The following is an 8,919-nucleotide window of genomic DNA, read 5'->3' on the forward strand; positions in this document are numbered from 1 at the left end:
GTGGAAGCGGCTCTTGTATAATGCTTAGTGTTTATTGAGAAGGTAAGAAATATGAGGAAGTTACACAAGAAACGTTTTCAGAATTTGGTGCGAAATAGAAAGCTTGACGGTTATGAAGATTACAGTTTGTCTTGGCCGCTTACAATGACACTGTGTTGGGCTGTGGAAGCGTGTATGTGAGGTGGACATGAAGGGGACGTTTTTCTGAGTCAGCACACCCAAAACCCATTAGCAGATCTGACACTCCCTATCGAAACGCTGACACCTTACACCAAACCCATCTTTAAAGTTACGGTTTTAAACATGAATTTCCACGTGGCTCCATCAAACCTAAAAGCCCTGCATGTAATTATCACCGTGTTGTGTCATCAAAAACAGGAGGAAAATCCAAGCGAAAATTATCTCTTTTGGCCGCTCAACTCAATTTGCTTTTGCAGGAGCAGCGCCTAGCGGGCTCTTTTGCTTTCTCCTTTACCGTAAAAAAAAAGCGTGCACCTTCAGAATGGGCCGCCGTTATAACAAGAAATCTTCAAATATTTCCATGGTATGATTTATTCCTACTCACTATATATTGCATCAGCACACGACAAGATGGCTGACAGACAGTTTGTTGGCTTCAACTCGCGAGCCTCAGACCATCTCCAGCCTTAATGCCTCCATGACTATGCCACTCCATTCCTCATTCTGTTCGTCTGTGTGTCGGTGTGTCTTTCTGCTGGGCCGTATCCTCCCTCATTCCCTCCGCTTACCGATCCACCCCTCTATCCTTTCCTCACTCTACCTCCACCCCTCCACTCTTCTGTCCGTTCTTCAGCCTTTGCCCCTCATTCCTCATTCTCTCCGTCTACGAGAATGTCTGTCTGTCAACCGCTTTCCCTCTTCCATCTTTCCAAGCCTCTACCTTTCCTTCAATTTACCCCTACTCCAGCATTCCGTTGTGCCCTCGTCTGCCTGCCAACCCACCGTCCATCCCGCCATACTCTCTTTCCCCTTTACCTCTGTCAGTTATTTATCCCTTCACTCTTTCACTTCTCTGCCTCTCCGTCCGTGTCTCTCCCTCGCACGCGATATCCGGGGCGTCATCAATACCTCCTTGACGCGTTCAACAGGTGACTCTCGAGACCGGCTGGCGGGCAAACACCTCCCAGGCCACGCAACAGGTTCCCGCCCCGCCGCCCTCCTCCGAACACATGTACCGGCTAGACGCCCCGCCGTCGCCTATCATTCCTACTCCTGCTGTCTCCTCTTCCTGTTTTGTTTTTTTGTTTTGTTGTTTTTTGTTTTTTGTTTTTTGTTTTTTACTCACGCATTCTTTGTCTGTAGTTATGTTAGGGTATTGTTGCTCTTGTTGTTCTTTTTGTTGCTGCTGTTGTTCACCTTCTCGTCTTGGTATTTCTTTTAGTGTTTTTTTTTCTTTTCCTTTCTTCGTTTTTCAGATCTTTTTTCTTCCTCTTTCACTGCGGCTTTTCCGTTGTTTAGTTTTTTTTATCTTTATTCCTCTCCGTTTTCCTTTCTTTTCTCAATATTTTGTGTCACTCGCTTGCTTTTCTTTTCTCCATATATATTATCTTTCTTTCCAATTCGTCATCATTTTCCTTTTTTTTCCTTTTCTTAATTGCTCCATTCATTCGGTAATTTCCTGGTCGTTGTGGAACTCCACTTCTCCAGCGGCTCTTTTCATCTTTAAATTTTCCTTCTACCACTCGCCGAAATTGCCCCTCCCCTCCATTCTCTCTCGCTCTAGCGCTCTCGCTCTTGCTCTCGCTCTTGTGCTTTCGCTCTCGCTCTGGCTCTCGCTCTCGCTCTCACTCTCGCTCTCGCTCTTTCTCTTTCTCTTGCTCTTACTCTCGTTCCCACCTTGTTCCCTGCCTTTTCTTGTTTTCCTATTTCCCTTTACTTTCAGATATTCCCTTATCTCTAACGCAGTCCAAATACCTTCTCTAACCATTTAATTTACATTCATAACGACTTTCTTCTGTTTATCAATCCCCATCTTGCTTTTGAATTGAATCATACTTCCAGCTTTCAAAAATTTCACCATACCTGTTTTTTTTCCTGTATCAAGTACTACAGTCTCGGTTTATTGCCAAAAAAAAAAACTATCTGATGTCTGATTGTCTACTTGTATAGATCATCGTAGCTACCTTACTTCATAAATATCTTGAGTATACGTTTGAGTTGAATGTCTGCCAACTCGGATGTCTTCTTTCTTTAGACTTCAGCAGGGAGAAAAAACACACGGATTATTTTAGCGGGGTCAGTGAGAGGAAAATTTAAATAGACTGATATCAGGACCCTATTTTGGGAAGCTCGACTGCTCTTCATTCAGTAAGGAATTTGGGCTCATTTTCCTCTCCTCCTTCGACGGCTGAAAACACTGATAATGCGAAAAAAAACAAGCCCACTCTTTTCAAGGTCTAACGCTTTTCACACTTTCAAAATCGGATTAAACGGTGGATCTCTCTCTCTCTCTCTCTCTCTCTCTCTCTCTCTCTCTCTCTCTCTCTCTCTCTCTCTCTCTCTCTCTCTCTCTCTCTCTCTCTCTCTCTCTCTCTCTCTCTCTCTCTCTCTCTCTCTCTCTCTCTCTCTCTCTCTCTCTCTCTCTCTCTCTCTCTCTCTCTCTCTCTCTCTCTCTCTCTCTCTCTCTCTCATACACAAAATATACGCAAATACTAATCAGACATATCTTCCTAATTTGAGTTTAATCTCTTCGTCGTCTGGGCCGCGAACAAAAGAATGACACATAAACGTTCCCACTATAACCGCAAAAAAATAAATCAATACTTCGCACTTTGATTTAAACGAGAAGAGGATGGGTGGCACTTGTTTTTTACCAAGGGCTGAACACAAAATATATCAAATAAAAGCCTCAAAACCCTGGTGTTGATAAATAAAACGTTAGAATGTCAGGGAAAAGAAGACTCCCGCACCAGACCCCAATAGACCGTATTGGCTAAACAGGCTGCGCCACATGTGGCCACTCAACTCTAAGCTGTATTTTTCATAGAGTTCAAGTTATAGACTAGAGTGCGTCTGAGGCTGTCTGAACGAAAATACTTACCAGAGAAAAGAATATTCCCACACAGGTCGCAGTAAGATATACTTCACACGTTGCTTAAAAAGGATGGGTGCTTTTTTTTTTAACCAATGGCTGAAAACAAAATACTAGAAAAAAAATCGCTACTACTTTTAACTGAACGAATGAACTGTCAGAGAAAAACAATATTCCCGTTAAGGGCACAGTAAGACAATCACTTCGCACACTGATTCAATGCCAAAAGAGGGGATGGGTGCCGTTTTTTTTTTTATTATTATTACCAAGCGCTGAAAACAAAAATATAAAAAAATCCATTCAAATTAAAAAAAAAATCCGGAGAAAAGAAAATTCACTCTCAGGCCGCATTAGCCCCTTGGACGCGGACTTCCTACAAGAAGACATCCCCAAGCTACAGGGGTGGAGCAACAAGTGGCTTCTACGATTCAATGAAGAAAATGTAAAGTCATGTGCCTTGGGAGGGGAAATCCAGCATATCAAAAACACATGGGAAACACCCCACTATTCACCACAGAGGCAGAGAAAGACCTGGTAGTACAATGTTACCAGGATACCAGTGAAGATGAAATACGTGCCAATCGCAGCGGAGGGGTTAAGATAAATACTTGGCACGCTGATTTAATGAAAAGAGGAGGGCGGGTGCCGTTTCTTTTATTATTACCAGCCGCTGAACACAACATCTACATGTACTAAACCCGCCACAGAACAATAAACACTTCGCACGTTAACTAATGTAAGGAACAAAGGATAGGCGACGTGTTATTTTCAACCAAAGGCCTGGACACCACATATATTAAAAGCCGCAAAAAACTACTACTATAAATTGTACGAAAGAATGCCGGGGATCAGCAGGCTCCCGCTAAGGCCGGAATAAAATCAATATTTCGAACGTTAATATGAAGAACGAGGATATGTGGCGTTTGATATTTTTAACTAACGAATGAACGACACACATTGAAGCCGCAACACGAGGCTCCCATAAATTGAACGAAAGACTGCCGGGAATAACCAGTATCCCGTTAAGGCCAAAATACAATAGATATTTCGCACGTTAATATGAAGAACAAAGGATATGTGGCGTTTCTTATTTTACTAACGCCTGAACACCACACATATTAAAGCCAAAACTCGATGGTGCTATAAGTTGAACGAAAGAATGCCAAGGATAACCAGATTCCGGCAATACAATAAATTCTTCGCACGTTAATATGAAAAACAAAGGATATGTGGCGTTTCATATTTTACTAACGCCCGTACACCACATTTATTAAAGCCACAGCTCGATGGTGCTATAAATTGAACGAAAGAATGCCAGGGATAACCAGATTCCCGCTGAGGCCGCAATGCAATAAATACTTGGCGCGTGACCTCATAAACGGGGTTATTTACATTTAGAAAACCACTTCGGGGGCTGACTCGGGTTTAAGCGAAGAAAGGGGCTGAGGAGATCGACCGCCGCGTGCCTCTGTGTGCCAAGGGAAGGTACGGGACTGAGGAGCCGATGACTTACTGGGAATATTTCATAACTCTGCGTTTTGTCGCGAGAGGGCACACGATACGGCGCAGGAAGGGAGAGCTTTTTTTATTACTATGGAAATGTTACTTACGATAGCCCTAAAACGGTGCATTTACGTTAAAGCGTTTTGATACTCCACCCTTGATAGCGTTCATGACGAAGGAAGGAGAAATACGGTCGAAAGAGACGGTTCCAGAGTTTACCAGTGAAAAAGATGAAGGAATGAAATACTCCATTACTCTGCCTTTTGTGGCTAGAGGGAAAAATAAAAGAGAACGTTGACTCTCTTACTTAAGATAACTAGAAGGGCTTACTTACTTAATGATAACCTTCCATTACTCTGCATTGTGTCCCTTGAGAGCAAAAGATACGATAACGCTTTTCATTTTAAACAACTGGAGCTTTTAAGTTACTAAGAAGCTCTCCATTACTGTATGTTGTCGGTAGAGAGCAAAAGAAACGCTGACATTCTCTTACACTAAATAGACTGGCTTAGTTGCCTATTTAGAACCTTTCGTTTTTTCTGTTTTCTGACGCTGGAGGGCAGAAGGTAAGGCATCGCTCTTCTTAGACTAGATAAACCCTTCTTCTTCTTCTTCTTCTTCGTCTTCTTCTTCGTCTTCTTCTTCGTCTTCTTTTAATTCTTCTTTTAATTCTTCTTCTAATTATTCTTCTAATTATTCTTCTAATCTTCTTCTTCTTCTTTTCTTTTCTTTTTCTTTTTCTTTTTTCTTTTTTTCTTTTTCTTCTTTTTTTTTCTTTTTTCTTTTACTTTTTTTTTCTTCTTCTGAGATACTGAGAACCTTCCTTTACTTTGCCTTTTGTCGCCAGAGGGCAGAAGTAACGATACTTCTCTTACTAAACCAATAAGAGATATCGAATTGAGAGAGAGAGAGAGAGAGAGAGAGAGAGAAAGAGAATGTCTTTGATTATCGCGTCTTATCGCCAAAGAGAGATAAAAGAAACATACAAGTTCCTTCCAAACCCATGAAGAGCTATTGACTTGCTTTGAGAGTGAGCCATCTTTGACTTTCGCTTTTCATCGTTAAGGATCAGAAGGAACGCTTGCGGTCTTAAAACTAGCCTGAAGTCTATTTGAAGTCCTTTTGAAGTACTTACCGAGAACCTTTTATCAGCTTGGTTATTGTCGTTAGAGGGGAGAACAGCGTTACTAAACTATCGTACTCAGCTTCGGTTTTTGACTCACAACTATAGGAAACAAACACCAACAAGTAACGCTTTTAACGATAAATTTAACTAGAATCGCGTTATCTGTGTGCCTACGAAAGTTTTGGTCCCTGGAACTGATGAATGCGATGTTTTGAGTACGATAATATGGTAACGCTAGGGTAGAAGAGAAGTTCGGAATGGTCATGGTGTAATCTGATTGTACATGGATATATTTTTTCTCCTTTTAAGCTTCCTTCTGGACCTCCTTCATCCCGGCTGTAAGATAATAAAATTAGGTCCTGCAGTGCGGCGTTGCGTGAAATCCAATTTATGTGGGTCACTAAGGTCGCCCTCGCAGCGTTTCCGAGTCACCAAGCAACAGTCGACTTTGCGGTGTCTTCTTTCAAGCTTTTTTTTATCTCCTTTTCCTTTTCCTTCTCCTCCACCTTCTCCTCTTCCTCCGTTATTTCCTTCATTATTCCTTTCTTTCTTTTCCTGTTTCTTTTTTATTCTTTTTCCCCTAATTCCTTATCATCCACATCCATATTTTTTCCTTCATATTTTTTTTCTCTTTTCTCCTTCACTTCTTCCCCCTTCTCTTTCTTTTCATCCTTCTCCTCCTCCTCCGCCTGTACACGTCGTTCAGAAGAAAACGGTCCTCGGAGTCACGATCAGCTGTGACTTGAAACACACAGAACAAAAAAGGCCAGTACCATATCCGGATTTATAGTGAGGAACTATTAGTATTAGACACCGGGAGTAATGTTATCCTTGTATAACTCCCTGGTGAGGCTCCACCTGGATCACGGAGTTCAGTTCTGGTCCCCTAGTTACAAGAACATCGAGTTACTCCAGAGTGCAGCAACGCGCTATGAAAATGATACCATGCATAATTGAGGACTCAATCTTATGAAGAACAACGCAAGAGATTTCAATCTCTTCACGTTGGAAAAGAGACGGCTGCGGGGGAACTTGATACATTTCGTCAAGTATCTGAACAAGTTCAGCAATGTCAATCACTTAAAGCTTTTTGTACTACAAACTAACTCGAGGACAAGAAACAATGGTCGAACAATTCAAGTGAAGTGATGCAGTACAGATATCGGCAGTAAATATTTATCGAACAGAGTCGTCCGCCACTGGAACAGCTTACCTGCAGAAGTAGTAAGGGGGTACAAAACATGATCAATTCCTTTACGAATCGCATTGATCGTCACGTTGTTGTGTCATGGGTGAACAGAACGTACCCGCGAGTACATACAAAAGTGCTCTAATCGTTCCAGGTCATTCTACACTTGACTTGAGAATTGATTAAATCACTAAAGCAGGCACCCTAATAATAACTTAATAGGCTTTCTGCTACCTGCTCGTCCATGGTTCCATGTTTCCTCCTGCTCCTGCTGTTGCTGTTGCTGCTTCTGCTCTTACTGCTACAACAATTACTACTATTGCTGCTACTTCTACTGCCACTACTACTACTACTACGACCACTACCATCACCGCCACCACCACAAAGGACTATCTATCCCCACGACTCCCAGCTCTAAACCTCAGCGGACATTCTGTTTCGTCCTCCTTCCCCGGAATCGATAAGGCTCAGTCCGTAATAACATGATTAGTGAGGTCGGGAAAGGTCTCTAGAGGTCTCTCGTGTGCCGTTCACAGACAGCATACCTCTCGGCGGGTGGAAACGTGCTGACGCTGAGGAAAAAGTAAGAATCTGATCGAGTATGTGATGCTGAGGATGTGATTGGGTTTATATGGTTCAGCATGACGCAATGGACAAAACTAAAGGACAAAGGAGGGATTATGCTAGCGAGTTCACACACACACACACACACACACACACACACACACACACACACACACACACACGTACATATATGCCTTCTTTGCCCCCTCAACTCCCCGCGCCCCCTCAAAGCAATTTCCCGTCTGGCCTCTTTCGGTTCACTTAATTGGTGACTCAACACAAAACGATGTTAATTACCCGGCGCGGCGAAGGTGAGGCATATTTGCCGGTAATTACGCGGTGGTTTCGGTGGCTTTGTTTCCGTCTTGATGAGAGTGGATTTTCTTTTCCTTCTCCACATGCAAAAATAGATCTCCATTAGCAGTCACGCTTTGCACAAGAAGTCATGAGGAATATCAAAATATGTCGTGATAAATACTTTAAAAAATGGTAGTAGTAGTAGTAGTAGTAGTAGTTGACATCGGCGGGGTGGGGCCAATTAATTGCTTTGTGAAAGGATATGAGAAAAGATACCGCTCACAACGCAACTCTAATGGATGGAGGCCCGTAGTAGTAATAGTAGTAGTAGTAGTAGTAGTAGTAGTAGTAGTAGTAGTAGTAAGTAGTAGTAGTAGTAGTAATAGTAGTAGTTATAAAGGGAAAGACTGATAACAAGGCAGAGGTGTATTTAATTATAGGGAGTAAGGAAATTGAGAAAAAAAAAATTATATACAAATGATGAGGTGGATGTAGGTATGATTTCCCTTGCGTGCGAAGTGTTATCGTGTTGCCGGGCGTCTGAAAGGTCGTCTGATGAAGCCAAGAAAAAAAAGAGAGAGAGAGAGAGAGAGAGAGAGAGAGAGAGAGAGAGAGAGATGTGTCCAAGTCCCGTGTCCTCTTCCCTTACGAAATACCAAAATATATACAGGAACAGATACTATATACCATCTCCTGCCCACTCCCGAGTCCTTCCCACACAACACTTTATACGGCGGGATCCTTAAGGTACAGGTCGCGATGGAGGACAATTTCAATCACTACTTTTTGCATATAGATAACCAAATAATCGACGGCGCTGGGGGCACACATTTTTTAGCGGCACTGTCAAGTCTCGTAAATAAGGCGATGCATATAAGAAAAATGTGTTGCAAAGAGACAAGGTAAAAGAGCACATTATCGTCCATCGTCTCTATACCTCGTCAGATTAAGCGCATACTAGAGGGAGGCCGCCTATGAACACTACCACGAAACTTCAATGTCTGCTTCCCTTGCCATACCACCACGAGTAATTCCACTTTCAGCCTGCGAGAGTAACTTTTGGACACCATAACAGCTCTTTCCCGTTCTAATCGCCACCGTTCTACCCTTTCCATGAACGCTCTACCAAACCCCTTTCCTGCATCACCTCTACGAATATAACAAGTGAAGGTCTGCACCTCACCCAAG

At 42.5% G+C, this 8,919-nt stretch overlaps 1 protein-coding gene across 2 annotated transcripts in view; it reads left to right on the top strand.

Moving 5' to 3' along the window:
* The window catches only part of LOC127009667 (guanylate cyclase 32E-like), a 318,091-nt gene that overhangs the window by 14,317 nt on the left and 294,855 nt on the right, over positions 1-8,919 (top strand). The window lies entirely within an intron of this gene.

The sequence above is a fragment of the Eriocheir sinensis genome, chromosome 41 (assembly GCF_024679095.1).
Source record: "Eriocheir sinensis breed Jianghai 21 chromosome 41, ASM2467909v1, whole genome shotgun sequence".
Classification (NCBI taxonomy): Eukaryota; Metazoa; Arthropoda; class Malacostraca; order Decapoda; family Varunidae; genus Eriocheir; species Eriocheir sinensis.